The 21,623-nt window shown below is 36.8% G+C and overlaps 1 long non-coding RNA gene across 4 annotated transcripts in view; it reads left to right on the top strand.

Moving 5' to 3' along the window:
* Positions 1 to 21,623, top strand: part of LOC134615148 (uncharacterized) — a 133,168-nt gene that overhangs the window by 5,544 nt on the left and 106,001 nt on the right. The window lies entirely within an intron of this gene.

Below are 21,623 nucleotides of genomic sequence, written 5' to 3'. Positions count from 1 at the left end.
TTGTCCCCATGTGTTTTCTGCCAGAGGAACCCTGCATGTTAGATTTAGGTGCCAAGAAGCTTTACAATCAGTTATTTACAATGTGTAAGGAAAGGGAACTAGCTAGTATTTCAGTGTCTTCCTTTTCTTGATAAATAAGTTGTAAATTAGTTTATATTTATATTAATCACCTACATTCCCATGTTTCATGACCTACTAGACAAACATTTTGTGAGGTTTTTTTAAACATGGCGTGATGTGATTGGTTTGGCTATAGGTAGAAGCATTAGAAGGTATATGCTAAGTATGTGACATTAACCTGCAGTGATTTGTTCTTAGCACGGACCAAGGCAGTTTAATTACTAAACAAAGAAATTAAAACCAAATTTGTGAAACAAAGGCCATAATAAAAGATATGATAAAAAACGTGAAATTTGCTAGCTTGCTATTTTTCCCTCAATTTGACTAATTTGGATTTCAGTTCACTAAATAAATATATGTGTTCTCCCTGACTTACTATACTGCTGCCGAGTATGGTGGTCTTTTATAAGTAAACTTTTACTAATTACTAACATGAGGCATGCTCCTTGCAGACAGTGAATAGTCTGAACTTTATGATACTAATTGTAATAATTGGTCTTTTTTTAAAAAAATTTGGATTTGGGGTTTTAAACCGAGATGTATCTTTGAGGTGGAAGATTAGAAACAGAAGTTTATTTATGAGAAGTGAATATTAAACATGACAATATAAGAATTGATTTTGTAAAATTGCTCATGTGCCAGCTTTATATATTTAATAGATATATGGTGTGTTTTATATACATTATAAATATGTGCATTGCGTGAAATCATCAATGTAGATCTGGATATATGTGTGAATACAATGATGTGTTCCATTACAATGTATACAGACTTCATACTATATACTCTGCCCTTACAATTTACCTATCATTTACACAATGAAACACCAAATGATACATATCTTCTAACACAGTCATTCACATAATTGTAAACTCGTATTGTATACACAAAACCCTTCTAATGAATCTACACATACACTATATAAACAGAATGCTTATAATGAATCAACACAGTACACATGCACTGTAAACACATTACACAAACAGAACACTTACAATGAATCTATACAATAAACATACACTGTAAACACATTACACAAACAGAACACTTATAATGAATCTACACAGTACACAAACACTGTAATACAATATATAAACATAATGCTTATAATGAATCTACACAGTACACATACACTTTAAACAAATTCTATAAAACAGAACCCTTATAATGAATCTATACAGTACACACACTATAAACAAATTATATAAAACAGAACCTTTATAATTCATCTATACAATACACATACACTATAAACACACTATATAAACAGAACACTTACGATGAATCTACACAGTACACATACACTTTAAACAAATTCTACAAAACAGAACCCTTATAATGAATCTATACAGTACACACACTATAAACAAATTATATAAAACAGAACCTTTATAATTCATCTATACAATACACATACACTATGAACACACTATAAACAGAACACTTATAATTAATCTATACAATATACATACACAACAAACACTTATAATGAATTTATACAATACACATACACCGTAAACACATTATATAAACTAAACACGTCTAATGAATCTATACTGTACACATACACCGTAACCACACTATATAAAACAGAATGTTTATAATGTATCTATACATCCGTCTTATAATTTATCTATAAAGCACATGTAATGTAAACAGACTGTATATAATATAACTAAATCCCTTCTAATGTAAACACGCATATAACTATATCCCTTCTTATAATGTAAACAGTCAGTATATACTATAACCATATCCCTTCTAATAATGTAAGCAGACAGTATTTAATCTAAATATATATTTCTTCTTATAATGTAAAAACGCCATATATAATAAAATATATCCCTTCGTATAATGTAAACACACAGCATATAATGTAAATATATCCCCTCTTATAATGTGAACACACATTATATAATATAAATATACCCCTTCTTATAATGTAAACACTCAGTATATAATATAACTATATCCCTTCTTATAATGTAAACAGACTGTATATAATATAAATATATCCCTTCTTATAATGTAAACACGCAGCATATAATATAAATATATCAGTTTTTATAATGTAAACACTCAGTATATAATATATATATATATATAATCTTTCTTATAATGTAAACATACTGTTTATAATACAACTATATCCTTTTTATAATGTAAACACACAACATATAATATAAATATATCCCTACTTATAATGTAAACACACAGCATATAATATAAATATATCCCTACTTATAATGTAAACACACAGTATATAATATAAATATATCCCTTTTTATAATGTAAACACACAGCATATAATATAAATATACCCCTTCTTATAATGTAAACACACTGTTTATAATACAACTATATCCCTTCTTAGAATGTAAACAAACAGTATATAATATAAATATATCCCTACTTATAATGTAAACACACAGTATATAAACATATCTCTTTTTATAATGTAAACACTCAGTATATAATATATATATATATATATATATATATATATATATATATATATATATATCCCTTCTTATAATGTAAACACACAGCATATAATATAAATAGACCCCTTCTTATAATGTAAACACACAGTATATAATATAAATATATCCCATCTTATAATGTAAACACACTGTTTATAATATAACTTTATCCTTTCTTACAATGTGAACACACAGCATATAATATAAATATATCCCTTATTATACTGTTAACAAACTGTTTATAATATAACTATATCCCTTCTTATAATGCAAACACACTGTTTATAATATAACTATATCCTTTCTTACAATGTAAACACATAGCATATAATATAAATATATCCCTTCTGATAATGTAAACATGCAGTATATAATATAAATATATCTCTTCTTATAATGTAAACACACTGTTTATAATATAATTATATCCCTTCTTATAATGTAAACACACTGTTTATAATATATAATGATATCTCTTCTTATAATGTAAACAGACTGTATATAATATAACTGTATCCCTTCTTATAATGTAAACAGACTGTATATAATATAACTATATTCCTTCTTATAATGTAAACACACATCATATAATGTAAATATATGTATATAGCACATTGTAATGTATCTATAGACTCTACATTCTCTAATCTGCTCCATGGATCTGATCTCTGTTTGGGTAACATACTTCTTTATAAATCCATATGGAACTGACAGATTATGGAATGTAAAGAAGTATGTATCTCAGGCTGGGACCCGCGGCTCCGAGATATGTTGGACTTCACCTCAGAATAATCCAAACTCCTAGTAAGGCTCAACCCCTGTGGCCCCTTGCATGCTGTGGGCCTCAGGATTTTTTTAGAGTTTGTATTAACTAATATTTTCCAGCACATTGTTTGATAATTAATTTTCTGCATGAATCCAATGTCCATATTTCAATAAATACAGCACAATACACCTCACTGCATCTAAAGCAATACATGTAAGGGAACACATATTAAAGAAAGTAAGGAACATCTAAAGTTCAGTAATGTCCAGTAATCAGATATCTCCAGTAATAGAACACAAAGTGAGATTGTCTTCTAGCTGGTGGTTATACCACGTTTACCAGCCCTCACAGTAATGCCATAGACAATGCACACAGTATGGCCAGATTAAATCACTGCACTCCTGCACAATGTATTTGTTCATAATCCAGTTCTATTAAAGGTACAGCCTTACCTCCTGTGCACTGATACAGCCTGACACACAAGGCACCCATCATTTTATAACCCCATAGGCTACAACAGATAAAAGAGTCAGTCATACATCTCTGTGCCAGATTAGTAGAAAATAATTTGCACAAACATGTGCTTAAAAAATGTCCAGGTTAAAATAGAAAGAGTGAAACTAGAAAAAGCCCTGAGCAAGCAGCCTGGGAGAGGAGTCAATTGATGATCTTGTACTTGTGTGTGTATTGTTGTACCACTTTGACTGTGTCAGCAGGTGGAACTGCTCGTCAGGACATTAAATATTCAGAGAGCTGACTGCGGCACAGCCAGTGAGAGAGCAAACTGTCCATGCTTTCATTCCTAAAGTCCAGAGGCCTCTACACATTGCTTTCATGACTGCTCCCTTTTCCCACCAGATAAAAACTGACATCAGTCCAGCTGTCGCTTGTAAATGCCTGCTTTTCTGCTTTATTTGAAGTGGTTGTTAAGCATCTAAATGTAAATAACAATTGTTATTACTATTATTATTTATGAAGCGCCAACAGATTCCGCAGCGCTGTACAATGCGTGGACTGAGAGACACATAGTTGAAATCAGACAAGATGGACGCACAGGAACAGAGGGGTTGAGGGCCCTGCTCTATGAGTATACATGTTAGAGGTAGTGAGGTATAGTGACACAAAACCTAAGAGTAAAGTAGAAAACTATGGTTGCTAGAATAGTGATATTAAGAGGTCAAGCTAAATGACAGGTACTATATATTGTATTTATTCACTATAATATACAGGATTTGTGTCATGTACATTTTATGCAAATGATTGCTGTGCATCCCATTTTCCTGGCTAATCATGGCAGCATATACAAATGGGTTAGCGCTGCCCTTTACCGCTGACAGTAAAGCAGAAGGGTCTTTAAAAGGAGGATATAGTCCTAAGATATCAAGTCCTTTTCCTGTCCTACAGCTCTTAGGGTGGATACCTTTAGCTCCCTATTTTTCTTTGATGAGAGTTGTGATATTTAATATTTCCCTTTTCTATTAGTTATCTTTAAGATCGAGTTCACTGCAGGCTTGATTTCCCCTCGATTCCAGTGTTTTTCCCCGGGTTCCTGTTGTCCTGTGACCTCCTCTGGCACCTAGTTGTGAGCCTGCTCCCAGTTCTCAGCCAGTAAATTTGCGCTGAGCATTGTGAAAGCCCATGCATGTGCAGTCTTGTGCAATTATAACTCAGACTGCAATTAAGCAAATTGAGGGATTTGCAAGTCACTGCAGTCATCTTAAGGGTGGACTGATGCCAAAAATTCAGAAAATTTAGTTTGACAACCAGCACTAAGTTATTTAAGGGCCAACGAGCATTAGTTAGTGCTTTTGGCACCAAATTTGATTGGATTCGTTATTTACAGTGTGGTATACTTGAATAACATTTGCCACAGGTTGGAACCATACATTGCTTTTTTCTTATATCATACTTCATTTTAGATATATTTAATTTATGCATTTCTTTTTTAGCTAGACCATTATGGCTTCTCCTCCTAAAGCCCATTTACCACTTTCTGCATTTAGGCGAATAAGGATTTATTTGATCAGTATTTTTATATTGTGCATAGAGTCCCTCCTGCGATATTCTTGAATTACTTTCTAGTAATGAAGAAAGGACAGTATCATCTACCACAAGGAAACAAAGCGAGAAGTCCTTGTTCAGGCTGCAAAGGGAAAGCTGTTGAAGGAAAGCAGCTATGTATAGACTGTCTTCAAAAAGTAGTTGCTTCATCATCCTCTGCATGTGGCAACTGAATTATTTGCAGAGGCATCCCTATATAATAATTTTTATAATATTTTAGTATTATGACTTTTTCAGAAGGAGCTAGGAGAGCTTCATGGCTGTGTTACTGGGGCGCTTAGTCTTTCTCCAAATCAAATGTATGCACCATTGCCTTTGAAGTGAAGCTTCTCTTCAGAAGGTCCCTAGACTCTGTCAAAAGGTGGTTGAGGGCCGCAAGGTCTTTTTACCCCAGTATAAGAGAACTAAAAAACAGAAACCTCATGGTCGGAGAAAAGATCACCAAGAGACCAATATTTCCAGGTTAGTTGGAGATACTAGATACTAGATACAGTAAAGTCATCCTTTGGCAAGGTGGTCAGCCAACCTCGTCACGTTCCAGTCATTTCGTCTTTCAGGGAAGAACTCAGATGTGAGGGAAACTTCAGATAGATGTAATTTAATTTTGCACTTCAGGGAAGAACTTAGATCTGGGGGAAACCTCGGACAGATTGAATAGCCACTTCTTGGAACAATCAGATCAGGGTATTTTTTTACTGGAAAATATTACCCTAGAGTTCCAGTTCAGGATGCTTTGTCCCAACTTTTGAATTTCAGACTGGCTTACATAGTCTCTCCAATACCACTGATTTAGTATTTAGTTGCTTCAGTTCTCAATAAAAATGGAAAGAGTAGGTGGAAGTCATTGCAATCCTTCCCTTCTCACCACCTTGTCCCTGGTTCCCAGTGGCAAGACGGATGAGTCAAGAACCTCCTAGGAACTTCAAATCCGTCCAGACCTATTGAGTCAAGGTCCCCTTCTACACCCATATCCGCATTCATTGGGATTGATGGCCTGGAGGTTGAGCGGGAGACTCTAGTTGAAAATGGTATTGCAGACACTGTCATTAAGACTCTCTTACAATCTCGTAAGTACTCGATTTCCTCTACTTACTATAAGATACATCTGTTGGTCCCAGGAACAGAATGTTGGAATTAATCCACCAGCCCTGTTTTCTTTTAAGTTTCTTCCAAGCAGGCCTGGAGAAGGATCTTAGCTGTAATACCCTGAAAGTTCATGTCTCTGAGCTTTCCACAATGACAGGGATCCGTTGGACATTGGAAGCATTGGTGATGTGCTTTATGAAAACAGTGATTACGATCCAGCCTCCAGTAAAGGTGTTTATGCCGGCATTGGACCTATCTTTGGTCTTACAAGCCCTGATTAGGTCAACACCATTCTATGTCTATCCTTTCTCTTCAGCGGAGGAGACTTGGCATACTTTGGATGTGGTTAGAATGCTTTCCCTCTACACTGAGAAGACCAGTTCATTCCATAAGCCTTCTATAATTTTGTGTTGCGATTTGGCCACAGAATGGGTGAAACAGCCTATACCTCCACATTATGATAGTGGGTGGTAACAGCTATTTCAAAGGCATACCAGTGTCAATCCCTCCCAGTACGTAAAGGTATCAGGGTATTCTACTCGTGCAGTGTTAGCATATTGAGCTTCTGTGGCAAATGCCTAGCCTGACAGCATTTGTAAGGCTGGCACTTGGACTTCATTGAACACATTTCTTGAAGCGGTACAATAAAGTCGCCAATGAGGCGCAATTCGGACACCAGGTCCTTCACTTATGACTTATGACCATTGTATAGACTTATATTTCAATAAACTTGTTTTGCAGCTATATATGTCTTCATGACCCCCCCCCCCACCCCGCAGTGTAAAACGAGCACTGTGCATCTCACTATATATGTATTACTATAGAATGAGTACTGTGCATCCCACTATATAGGTACTACTATAGAATGAGTACTGTGCATCCTTTTATATGGATGTTACTATAGAATGATTTTCATGTATCTAGATATTCTAGTATTACTATAGAATGATTTTCATGTATCTAGATATTCTAGTATTACTATAGAATGATTTTCATGTATCTAGATATTCTAGTATTACTATAGAATGATTTTCATGTATCTAGATATTCTAGTATTACTATAGAATGAGTACTGTGGATCTCATTTTATGGGTATTGTTGTAGAATGAGTACTGTGTATCCTATTATAACGGTATTACTATAGAATGAGTACTGTGAATCCTATTATAAAGGTATTACTATAGATGAGGACTGTGCCTCCCACTATATGGGGATTACTAAAAAATGATTACCATGTATCTGGATAGCCTAGCATTATTAGAAATTATTATCTTGTATATGGATATCCTGTGTATCTGGATATCCTAGCATTACTAGAAATGATTACCGTGTATACGGATATCCCATGTATCTGGATATCCTACAATAGAATAACTATAGTGTATCTGGATATCCTACAATAGAATAACTATAGTGTATATGGATATCCTAGTATTACTATAGAATGATTACTGTGTATCTGGATATCCTAGTATTACTATAGAATGATTACTGTGTACTTGGATATCATGGTATTTCTATAAAATAGGTACTGTGTATCTGGATACCCTAGTATTATTGTAGAATGATTAGTGTGTATCTGGATACCCTAGTATTATTGTAGAATGATTAGTGTGTATCTGGATATCCCAGTATTACTATAGGATGAGTACTGTGTATCTTGATATTCGGGTATTACTATAGAATGAGTACTGTGTTTCTTGATATCTTAGTATTTTTATAAAATGAGCACTGTGTATCTGGATATCCTAGTATTACAGTAGAATGATTACTGTGTCTGGATATCCTAGTATTACTACAGCATGAGTACTGTGTTTCTTGATATCTGAGTATTACTATAGAATGAGTACCGTGCATTCCAAAATATTGTTATAATTATTGTCCAATCCCTTATTTAGGTGTTTGATTACTGCAAGTCTTGATATCTGGGTATTAATAGAAAATTATTGTGTAAGTTATTGGAATATTATTTGTATATGTCTGGATATTGCAATAATGATGCAGAATGAGAAAATAACAATGTAGATGGACAGTTGCAAAATGCAAGCATTATATCATGGTATAGATTTATTCGTGTAGAATGCAAAGCTTGTGTCCTGATATAGAATTAGCGGTGTATAATGCGAGGTTTGTATTCTGATATAGATTTATTGGTGTAGAATGCAAGGTTTGTATCCTGATATAGATTTAATGATGTAGATTAGAATATAAGGCTTGTATCGTGATACAGATTTATTGGTGTAAAAGGTGAGGTTTGTATCCCGATATAGATTTATTGGTGTAGAATGCAAAGCTTGTATCTTGAGATAGATGTATTGCTGTAGATAATGAGTCTTAAATCCTGATATACATTTATTGGTGTAAAATGCAAGGCTTGTATCCTGATATAGATTTAGTAGTGTAGAATATGAGTCTTGTATCCTGATATAGATTTATTGGTGTAAAATGCAACGCTTGTATCCTGATATAGATTTATTGGTGTAAAATGCAACGCTTGTATCCTGATATAGATTTATTGGTGTAAAATGCGAGGCTTGTATCCTGATATAGATTTATTGGTGCAAAATTCGAGGCTTGTTGTATCCTGATATATATTTATTGATGTAAAAGGTGAGGTTTGTATCCCGATATAGATTTATTGGTGTAAAATGCAAAGCTTGGATCCAGATATAGATTTATTGGCGTAAAATGCAAGGTTTGTATCCGGATATAGATTTATTGGTGTAAAATGCGAGTCTTGTATCCTGATATAGATTTATTGGTGTAAAAGACAAGGCTTGTATCCTTATATATATAGTTATTGGTGTAAAAGATGAGGCTTGTATTCTTAAATAGATTTATTGGTGTAAAATGCGAGGCTTGTATCCTGATATAGATTTATTGGTGTAAAATGTAAAGCTTGGATCCTGATATAGAGTTATTGGTGTAAAATGCGAGGCTTGTATCCTAATATAGATTTATTGGTGTAAAATGCAAGTTATATATCCTGATATAGATTTATTGGTGTAAAATGCAAGGTTTGTATCCTGATATAGATTTATTGGTGTAAAATGTGAGGCTTGTATCCTGATGTAGATTTATTGATGTGAAAGAGGAGGTTTGTATCCTGCTTTAGATTTATTGGTGTAAAATGTGAGGTTTGTATACTGATATAGATTTATTGGTGTAAAATGTGAGGTTTGTATCCTGATATAGATCTATTGGTGTAAAATGCAAGGTTTGTATCCTGATATAGATTTATTGGTGTAAAATGCAAGGTTTGTATCCTGATATAGATTTATTGGTGTAAAATGCGAGGTTTGTATCCTGATATAGATTTATTGGTGCAAAATGCGAGGCTTGTTGTATCCTGATATAGAGTTATTTGTGTAAAATGCAAGGTTTGTATCCTGATAAAGATTTATTCGTGTAAAATGCAAGGTTTGCATCCCGATATAGATTTATTTGTGTAAAATGCGAGGCTTGTATCCAGATATAGATATATTGGTGTAAAATGCAAGTTATATATCCTAAAATAGAGTTATTTGTGTAAAATGCGAGGTTTGTATCCTGATATAGATTTATTTGTGTCAAATGCAAGTTATATATCTTGATATGGAGTTATTCGTGTAAAATGCGAGGTTTGTATACTGATATAGATTTATTGGTGTAAAATGCGAGGTTTGTATCCTGATATAGATTTATTGGTGTAAAATGCAAGGTTCGTATCCTGATATAGAGTTATTGATGTAAAAGATGAGGCTTGTATCCTGATGTAGATTTATTGATGTGAAAGAGGAGGCTTGTATCCGGATATAGATTTATTGGTGTAGAATGCAAGGTTTGTATCCTGATATAGATTTATTGGTGTAAAATGCGAGGTTTGTATCCTGATATAGATTTATTCGTGTAAAATGCGAGGCTTGTATCCAGATATAGATTTATTGGTGTAAAATGCAAGTTATATATCCTAAAATAGAGTTATTTGTGTAAAATGCGAGGTTTGTATCCTGATATATATTTATTGGTGTAAAATGCGAGGTTTGTATCCTGATATAGATGTATTCGTGTAAAATGCGAGGTTTGTATCCTGATATAGATTTATTGCTGTAAATGCAAGTTATATATCCTGATATAGAGTTATTGGTGTAAAATGCGAGGTTTGTATCCTGATATAGAGTTATTGGTGTAAAAGACGAGGTTTGTATCCTGATATAGATTTATTGGTGTAAAATGCAAGCTTTGTATCCTGATATAGATTTATTCGTGTAAAATGCGAGGCTTGTATCCTGATATAGATTTATTGGTGTAAAATGCAAGGCTTGTATCCCGATATAGATTTATTGGTGTAAAATGCAAGTTATATATCCTGATATAGAGTTATTGGTGTAAAAGACGAGGCTTGTATCCTGATATAGATTTATTGGTGTAAAATGCGAGGTTTGTATCCCGATATAAATTTATTGGTGTAAAATGCGAGGTTTGTATCCCGATATAGATTTATTGGTGTAAAATGCGAGGTTTGTATCCTGATATATATTTATTGGTGTAAAATGCAAGGTTTGTATCCTGATATAGACTTATTGGTATAGAGTACGAGTCTTGTATCCTTATATAGAGTTACTGGTGTAAAATGTGAGGCTTGTATCCTGATATAGATTTATTGGTGTAGAATATGAGTCTTGTATCCCGATATAGAGTTATTGGTGTAAAATGCGAGGCATGTATCCTGATACAGATGTTCTGGTGTATATTAGAAGCATGTGTTCTAGTATTGAAAGATGTGTCAGGATACTAATGGTTTGGTGTGGAATGGAGGGTGATTGTAAACATTTCAGACTGCAGGACTGCTTCCTGCATTAATAGCCAGCTTGGTCACTAACTGCAATAATGCAGAGCAAGAGCAGATAGTGCAAGAGCAGACCCTTGCTGTGTTTTTATTACCCTGCATTCATGTACAAACACTGCTACCAAAACATGAAGCACAGGAGGGACACGTCAGTGATACTTGATTAATCACGTGTAGTTGCTAGAGCTCAGTCTTTGCCAATGGCAGGGATCCAGGACATATATCTTGCATTGAAGGTACCGCTCTATTGAGTCAATGCAAACTGCTTATAGTGATTTCAAAGTTGGCTAATGTACAATATGTACATTTTATCCATATACCCATCCCCCAGCCTCGGAGCTGTCTTAGAAAGTGACAACATTTTCTATGGATTTTGCTGCAGATTTTCTCCCAGAAAAGTTCAGAATATTACCCAAGCACATATTTTATTTTGGAAAAACTATCAGGACATTTATTTGCCCACTGTATCAAGCTGCACAATATGCTGGAGGATTATAAATAAAATAATAATAATGATAAAGTGTATGCAGGGCCAGATTAAGAGCCCAGTGGGCCTGGTGCTGACAATTATGATGGGCCTAATTACAAAATCTTATTGACCAACAACACTAAAACAGTCCTACCTCCTAAGCGTCATGTATCTGATGGAGATGGTGCTGGAGGGAAACTCATAGGATTCAGCTATGAGAAAACACATACCCTATACTAATCTCACGCTTTCATCTTTCAAGTAAACCCGTCACATACCATACCCCCTAACAGCAGTGTCCAGTAAAGCAGGAAGTCTATGGATGGGGTAAAAGGGTGGGCCACTGACACAAATCACATAACCAGAACTGCCGAAAGGGGTGAACATACACAAAAAGGGGACATGTTTGTGTCCCATTGTCTCCCAGTCCCTTAGTGTCTGTGTCCCTATGTCTCCCAGTGTCCCCATGTCACTAGGACACTAGGGGACATTGAGAGACATTGAGACACTGGGAGACAGGGGGACACTGAGATCCTAGGGAACATTGAGAGACCTAGGGACACTGAGACTCTTGGGGACACGGAGACATGGGGACACTGGGAGACATGGGGCACTGAGACACTGTGATACATAGGGGACACTGTGATATATAGGGGACACTGGAGACTCGATAAAGACCTGGGTACAGGTCAAAACATTGCAGTGTCCAATAAACCTGCTTAAATCTATCACAGTGAGTACCTCAGATTTTTTCTTTTATACTAGGGGACACTGAGACACTAGGGACACTGGCTGGTAGACATGGGGACACTGAGAGACTGTCCCCATGTCTCGCAGGCTGGAAACTGCTGTCTGGATTCTCTGTGCAGAGCTGCTCCCTTGTGGATCAATGAGTAGAGAGAGGCAGGGAGGGAGATGCTGTAACTTCTTATCCCTGTCTCTCTCCACACAAACCTCTACTGGCCGGCGCTGGTATTGCAGAATAATCTCTGTTTATACTGAGACAGACATTTGTATTGCTGGTATTACTGCATTACCGGCACCGGCTAGGCAGCCTCAAATACCTGGGAAATACTTCTGAGAAATACATGCAAACCATAAGAAATACATGAGAAATACCTGGCAACCCTAATATTAGTGTGTGTAAAACGTTTTTTTTTTTTTTTAAATCAATGGACCTATTCCATGGACCTGGGCCTGGAGCTGCAGCTCCATCAGCCCCTATGTTAATCCGGCCCTAAGTGTATGAATGGTACAATTATTGAGCGCAGCCTTGAAGTATGAACTTATTAAAAACATCCCCCAATTAAAACTGAGATATAGATTGGCTCCTCATTGGCTCCTCACGGGGCTTCTCATGGTTATTATGCTTTATATTACGCTAACCGCAAATAATTTCCACTCAGAAACTGTTCCTGAATGACATGAAAGAGTGCTTACAGAAAATAACAGACAGAAAATTGCGTGATACATTTTTAAGGCACTTCCATTTAATTTGTAAAGCTGGTTTTGTTTAGGTGTTCCAGTATAATGTGCTGTCAGTGGTTGGCAGTGTGAGCATAGGAAAACGCAGGCCTCTGTCCACGGAACAGGCAGAAACACACAGGGCAAGGGATGTTACGATATCCTACTGCTGCTAGTGAAACGCTTCCTCTTGTGTTGAATGTAAACCACGAGTGTGTCACTTTAGCAAACTTTTATTTTTGTTTTGCACTACATTTACCATTTCATTATGTTGGTTAGCAGCACATAAAAACCCTTTTGACTTAAATATTCTGTGAATGCTGCTTACTGCTGGGAGTACTTTTCACATATTACCTACAGAAATTCTAGCTGTTCGTAAAATATGGCCAATCTACTGTCAGGAAGAATGAGACAGTCACTGACCTGGAGACTACAAGATCAGTCATAAAGAAATTCTGTATACTGTTGGATGGTAAATGAAAAGTGCTGACTGGCCTACATACAATTCATATATTTCCCAATACCAGTCATCCTTTAGAACAAGCGGCTAATGCAGAAAAGTGTGTCTGCAAAATATCCAAGTTATTACTTTCAACTACTAAGGGATGGGTGATACAGAGTCAGGGGTGCCTTCATGAATTGCTTGATTTCAAAATAAATTAAAAGTGGCTTATTTCAAGATCATCCAATCAAAAATTAAAGAAAAAAATAAAGTGCTGTTGCTGAGTCAGCCTTTGAAACGCGCACGTCTGATTGCAGGAGAATCCAGCTCAGCACTGCAGTGCAGTCTGTGAAAAGAAGGCCAGCGGACCAAGGCTTTCGGGTAAAACTGCAGTGCATTCTATAAGATGGCATTCTGACACTGGGATTCAATGACTAAAATGTCAGTGCAGTCTAAAAAAACGACAGTCCAAAGCTGGAGTCTAAAGGCTAACACTGCAGTGCTCTCTGTAAACTGACAGCCCAAGGATGGAGTCTAAATGCTAAACCTGCAGCACTCTCTGTAAGCTGACAATCCAAGGATGGAGTCTAAATGCTAAAACTACTCTATGTAAGATGACAACCCAAGGCTGGAGTATAAAGGCTAGCACTGCAGCGTTCTCTGTAAGCTGACAGCTCAAGGATGGGGTCCACTGGTTAGCACTGCAGCGCTCTCTGTAAGCTGACAGCCTAAGGTTGAAGTCCGCTGGCTAAAACTGCAGCGCTCTCTGTAAGCTAACAGCACAAGGCTGGGGTCTAAAGGCTAACACTGCAGCGCTCTCTGTAAGCTGACAGCCCAGGACTGTGGTTTAAAGGCTAGCACTGCAGTGCCCTCTGTAAGCTGACAGCCCAAGGATAGGGTCCACTGGTTAGCACTGCAGCTCTCTCTGTAAGCTGACAGCCCAAGGCTGTGGTGTAAAGGCTAACACTGCAGCATTCTCTGTAAGCTGACAGCCCAAGGATGGGGTCCACTGGCTAGCATGGCAACTCTCTGTAAGTTGACAGCCCAAGGATGGAGTCTAAATGCTAGCACTACAGCACTCTTTGTACGCTGACAGCCCAAGGATGGAATCTAAATGCTAAAACTGCAGCACTCTCTGTATACTGACAGCCCAAGGCTGGGGTCTAAAGGTTAGCACTGCAGTGCTCTCTGTAAGCTGACAGCCCTAGGATGGGTTCCACTGGTTAGCACGGCAGCACTCTCTGTATACTGACAGCCCAAGGCTGGCGTCTAAAGGTTAGCACTGCAGCACTCTTTGTAAGCTGACAGCCCAAGGATGGAATCTAAATGCTAAAACTGCAGCATTCTCTGTATACTGACAGCCCAAGGCTGGGGTCTAAATGTTAGCACTGCAGTGCTCTCTGTAAACTGACAGCCGAAGGCTAGAGTCTAAAGGCTAGCATTGCAGTACTCTCTGTATACTGACAGCCCAAGGCTGGGGTCTAAAGGTTAGCACTGCAGTGCTCTCTGTAAGCTGACAGACCAAGGATGGGATCCACTGGCTAGCACTGCAGTGCTCTCTGTAAGAGGGTAGGCCAAACTGGTGTACACTGCTAATAAAGCAGTGCACTCTGTAAGGAAGGAAGCCAAAGCTAGGGGTTCACTGGATGTATGTGGGCAGCATGGGTAATCCTACAGTCTAAGATGGCTGGTGTCCAATGGTCCCAGATGTTACGTCCCAGGGAGGTTCTGAGCTCAGTCCAGGTATGTACTGGATCTACTAAGCCTCAGATGGGAGGTCCAGGGGAGGTTCTGAGCTTAGTCCTGGAATGTACTGGAGTTACTGAGCCCAAAGGGTATGTCCCGGGAGGTTCTGATTTTAGTCCTGGAATGTACAGGGGTTACTGAGCCTAGAAAGTAAGTCAAGAAGATGATTTGAGTTCAGTCCTTGTATGTGCTGGAGGTACTGTGCCCAGATGAAAAGTCCTGGGGGTTCTAAAAAAAATACCGAACTGTGATTCTTAGCCATGGATAAAACAGCCAAATAGTGAGCCTGTTAGTCAGATTATTATTATTTCCAGTTTTTATCAACGACAAAAAAATAAATCTTAAAGGAACACTATAGATCTTTGAGTTCAGCTCATGAAAAATGGGGGCAAAAACAAGTGTTGCGCTTATCATTTTTTGTTCAGTGTAGAGTAGGAAATGTTACAAGTGGCGCAGATGATGTATAGGTTAGGTAGTAAAGGGATAAGGGCGAAGAGAAGATTGGCAGCAGCAATGGCTACTGATACCCCTGAAAGATCAATGGAATACAGATACTGAGACAGGAAATTATAAGCACAAATCTTAGAAAGGGGCACATGCAAGCAATATTTGTAATGAGAAAGTGATAAGATTTGGATAGATTTGTTCAATATAAACCATCATTCTCAGCACTGAGAGGGCTCTGTGTCAGTATTATGTACAGAATGAAGGTAGCACATTTTATACAGGCCAGTCACTGTCCTGACTATGACCTTGGTGCAGCCTGTGTCAGCACATTGCAAGGTTTCCGTGCTGGGCTCAGTACAATATGGTTGAATCTGCTGCCCCCTCCCACATTAACAAAAGCTGTCATAGCTACAGCCAGAGGTCTGCCCAGTGAATTTATATTTGCAAAAGTTTAAACTGGGCTTGGAGTGTAAGGGATTTATACACTAATGGTGAACTGTAAAGAAATAACAACTTACAAAATTTGTGGTTATAGCGTAAGTTTCGAAACATTGCCAATGTTTTTTATATATTTGTTTAGTGAATAGATTCCAAATGTATGGCTGTAGTTTAGCTATTTACTGCAAAATGCCTGTTTGTATGAACAACAGAAATATAGGTTGGTGTTCTCTTGCATCATAACTGTATTGTACAATGAGTGTCCTGTAAAGGAACACACAATACAACATAACCCCTACATCTTGCAAAAGTGGTTACATTGCCTTGGTGCCCTCCCAGCGTAAGTAGTCAAAACCATTGAAGAACGGTTTAACAATTTCTTTGGTTTCCTTAGGCACAATTTTCATGCAATGAGAATCCACTTAGCTCCACTGAGCTAAGCAGAACCATTGTTGGCTGAGTGTGACCCTTTATCAGGTCTTGCTTAGCTCAGGGTAGACATCTAACTTCTTCTGCATCCAAGGAAAACTAGGTGAGCTGCCATACCATTCTAAAACACAGTTTGACTACTTACTCTGAGAAGATGTCAGGCCACTTCTGGTACCATACTTACTATAGCAGGCTGTACTGGTTACATTGCTGGTTGTTCTTAAATTGCTTGATTACTTACTATGGGAGAGAACCAGGGAACTCCTGGCACCTAAGGTGACTATGGTGCCTAAAATGTGTCTTTAGCAACTCTTGCAAAATTCCTGTATAATATAAAACCTGCAATGTCCTGTATCATATAACCCCTGCAAAGTGTCTGTATCTGATAATTCCTGTGATGTGCCTGTATTTAATAACTCCTGCAATGTGCCTGTATCATATGCCTTTTCCAACATGCCTGTATCATATACCTCCTGCAACGTGGCTGTATCTTATAACTCTGACACATCTGTATCTAAAAATTGCTACGACGCGGCTGTATATTATAACTCCTACGATGTGCCTGTATCATATACCTCTTGTGATGTACCTGTTTCTTTTAACTCTGACGCGTCTGTTTCTTAAAACTCCTATGACGCGCCTGTATCTTATAACTCCTACAATGTGCCTGTATCCTATACCTCCCGCGACATGCCTGTATCATATATGATACAGGCATGTCACGGAAGGTATATGATACAGGCACGTCAAAGGAGATATATGATACAGGCACGTCACAGAAAGTATATCTCCTGTGACGTGCCTGTTTTATATACTTCCTGTGAAGTGCGTGTATAATATACCTCCTGTGACGCGCCTGTTTCATATACCTCCCGTGACATGCCTGTGTCATACACCTCCTGTATTATATACCTCCGGTGACAAGCCTGTGTCATATACCTCCTATGACGTGCCTGTATCATATACCTTATATGACGTGCCTGTATGATATACCTCCTGTAACGTGCCTGTTTCAAATACCTCCCGTGATGTTCCTGTTTCATATACGCCCCATGACATGCCTGTGTCATATACCTCCCGTGACGTGCCTGTAATCATATACCTCCTGTGTCGTGCCTGTGTCATATACCGCCTGTGATGTGCCTGTATCATATACCTCCCATGACGTGCCTGTATCATATACCTCCCATGACGTGCCTGTATCATATACCTTCTGTGACATCCATGTGTCATATATTCCCCATGACATGCCTGTGTCATATACCTCCTATGACGTGCCTGTTTCATATACCGCCTGTGACGTGTGTGTATCATATACCTTCTGTGACGTGCCTGTATTCTATATCTCCTGTGACATGCTTGTGTCATACACCTCCTGTGATGTGCCTGTTTCATATACCGCCTGTGATGTGCCTGTATCCTATATATCCCATGACATGCCTGTGTCATATACCTCCTATTACATGCCTGTATCATATACCTCCTGTGACGTGCCTGTTTCATATACAGCCTGTGACGCGCCTGTTTCATATACCTCCCGTGACATGCGTGTGTCCTATACCACCTGTGATGTGTCATAAAGCACATATATATATAATATCCACATATTATGGCAACATTTTGAATCTTAGATTATGAAATATCAAATATTCAAATTTTACTTTTACATAGTCTTTATGTAACACAAATGTATAATACAAATGATAAGGTAAGTCAAAGACAGGAATACAAAGGAAGGGTAGAGTTGCGCCACAATACAACAATACAATATACATATATATTTATATTGTTCACAAAGTCTTGTGTAAGATGCTTGAAACCAATAAAGTTTAAGAGTCAGACGGGGTGTTCTTTACGCTTCACCAGTGTCCGTATATACAGAGAAGGGCGATAAGAAAATGAAGAAGCCAAAGGTGCATTAAATCTCACTGGGTATAGATAATATAGGGAATAAATGGGGTTGCACTCACATTTGGTAGAGCTTAAGCCAGCTCTGGTGTGTATAGCGTACAGCGGTATGATCCCCACTTAAAGGATATGATGTGGGTGTTCTTGGTGATAGAAGTATCAGGAACCCAGAATGACAGAAATAAAAGGCAACAATAGTGCTCTCAATAAAATTTTAAATAGTAAGTAAAATGAATGAGAATAGTACTCACAAAGATAGAGCAGGCTAACTGCTCTATGAAGACAGCATAAGTGCATAGGTGGTATGATCCCCACCTGGGATTCTTTGGAGTAGAACAGGATAAAAGTTGTAGATGCCATGTTGATTGAAGAGTAAAATAATAAAAGATAGTGGCACAAGTAGTAAAGTGACCAAAATCTATTTATTAATTAAAAAACTAATTTAACATACATCCAAACGCGTTTCACCATAAAATGCTTTATCAATGGAGTAGAAGACAGTCAACCTGGCAAAATGAGGTTTATAAAACAAATTAAAATTGGCGCCATAATGCTTTGCCCAATATAAAAACAGATAGTGTTTGTGAATAAATAACAAAACGGAACATGTAGACATTAGAAGATTTAGTAATAAAAGATCAGATTATATATAAAATTCTATAAAACGAGCATTATTAAGTGTGTAAACGGCTTCAATCGCCGAAGCACCTGATGCGCGTCATAAAGATCCAGCCACTAAGCATTATGGGGGCTGTAGTCATAAATTAAAGAAGATATATTTGCCGACGTGAGAGATTGTCCCACATTGTACAACTAGGCATGGAAGGGGATTGTTCCCAATCATTAATATGATAATGGGAAGGAAGGATGAAGTTTAAAACTATGTAAATAATATATAAAAAAGACGGTCGCAGCGGCCATCTTGGTGGGGGAAGTGATGAATAGCGTAGGTTGGGAAAGCATGGTGGCCATATTGGGTGTGGAAACTAAATAGAAATCTCCTAAGTGGCAGCCAAAAAGAGAGGAAATATATAAAAACGCAGTAATGTAGATAAAAAATAATAGTTGAATATAATTATAGATATATAGAAGACATGGTAAAGGGCATAGTAAGATAAAATTAGACCAAATACAGGGAACAACACACCTATTTTATTAAATAGAACAGTGTTACTTAATTATAGTAAAAAAAAAAAAAAAAAAAAAAAATTAAATTAAATGATGGGTGCATGGAAACACTTAGTAGAAAACATGATCTATAGGCAGGGAAGAAAAAGGTGGTAACTTTAGAAATGAGGACATATAACATACCTGATATAAATATTAAAATCATATGACAAGAGAGAATGCATTGGTTAAATAAAATTGAACAAATCAAAGTTGAGACCATTGGGAGTAAGAGTCTGTAGATTTAAAAACCCACTCCATTTCACATTTTCCAAGGATATTTTTTATGTTACCACCTCTCCATGGGATAATATATATATATATTTTTTATACCAATACATTTTAGATGTCTTGGATCTTTGTTGTGTATAATGAAATATTTAGAGACCGAGTGATTGGGGTATCCGTTTGAAATGTTGCGGCAATGTTCTCGTAATCGTGTCTTGAGGCTCCTTGTGGTCATTCTAACATATTGGAGATCACAAGGGCATTCTAAAAGATAAATAACATTATTGATATTGCAGCTGATGAAATCTTTAATGGGATATGTTTTTTGAGTTCTGTTTGACTTGAACTGGGTGGTTTGGGGCATTGATGTATCAGTACTTTTGCATACCTTGCATTTGTAAAAACCTTTTGTTTCAGATAAAAAACAGGAAGATGGTTGGTGTCTACGGATTTTATTTTTGGTAAACTTAGAAGTTAACCCCTTAAGGACACAACTTCTGGAATAAAAGGGAATCATGATGGAATATTTCCGTCATGTGTCCTTATGGGGTTAAAATGGATTTGAGATTTGGGGCTCCTCTAAATACAATATTTGGATGATCGGGTATTATCTCTTTAACCCCTTAAGGACACATGACATGAAGTTTGGTCCTTAAGGGGTTAAGGGTATCATCTTGTTTTAAAAGATGCCAGTGTTTTTTTTAAAACTATTTTCTTGATTAGTGTTATTGTTATTAAAACCAAAAATAATAAGGTTAGGTTGATTGTCTTTGAGATTTCATTTCTAGTTTAAAAGATCAATTCTTTATTTGTTATAGTGTCTACTGTGTGGTTGAGATTAGCTGGTTTTACTTCTGTTTTTTTTTATTGTTTTTATCTCCAAAAGAGACGTACAGCCATGGGAACCAGGTTTGCCCCCAGTTATGCCAACCTCTTTATGGCAGATTGGGAGTCCACTGCCATTTGGGGGGAGCATGCCTGGCGGGCAAGCCTGGTCACCTATTTAAGATATATTGATGATCTCTTTTTCATATGGGAAGGCTCAGAAGATTCACTCAACTATTTTTTAAACCACTTAAACACAAATGACAGAGGTATTATTTTAACAAGTGAATACAGTAGAACAACTATCAATTTTAGAACTGGACATTTTTTATCAAAGATGGACTAATCAATACTAAAAAGTTTTTTTTAAAAAAGTATGTACAAACACAGCCATCAACCAATCCAGCTGTCATTACAAACCATGGCTAACGAGCACCTCAAAGAGTCAATTCCTGTGATTGTAGAGATACTGTTCTCAAGTCGAGGATTTTAATCAACAAGCTGATTTAAAAAAAAAAAAAATTTATTGAAAAACACTATCTGCTTTTCTATTGGACAAAGCATTATGGCGTCAATTTTTATTTGTTTTATGCCTATATAAATCTCAACTTGACTGTCTTCTACTACACTGATTAAGCCTTTTATGGTAAAACGCGTTTATATGTATGTTCAATTTGTTTTTTAATTATTAAATAGATTTTGGTCACTTTACTACT

This window comes from Pelobates fuscus, chromosome 6 (genome assembly GCF_036172605.1).
Source record: "Pelobates fuscus isolate aPelFus1 chromosome 6, aPelFus1.pri, whole genome shotgun sequence".
NCBI classification, from domain to species: domain Eukaryota; kingdom Metazoa; phylum Chordata; class Amphibia; order Anura; family Pelobatidae; genus Pelobates; species Pelobates fuscus.
The sequence above is the reverse complement of the archived record's forward strand: the minus strand, read 5'-3'. Positions and strand labels throughout refer to the sequence as shown.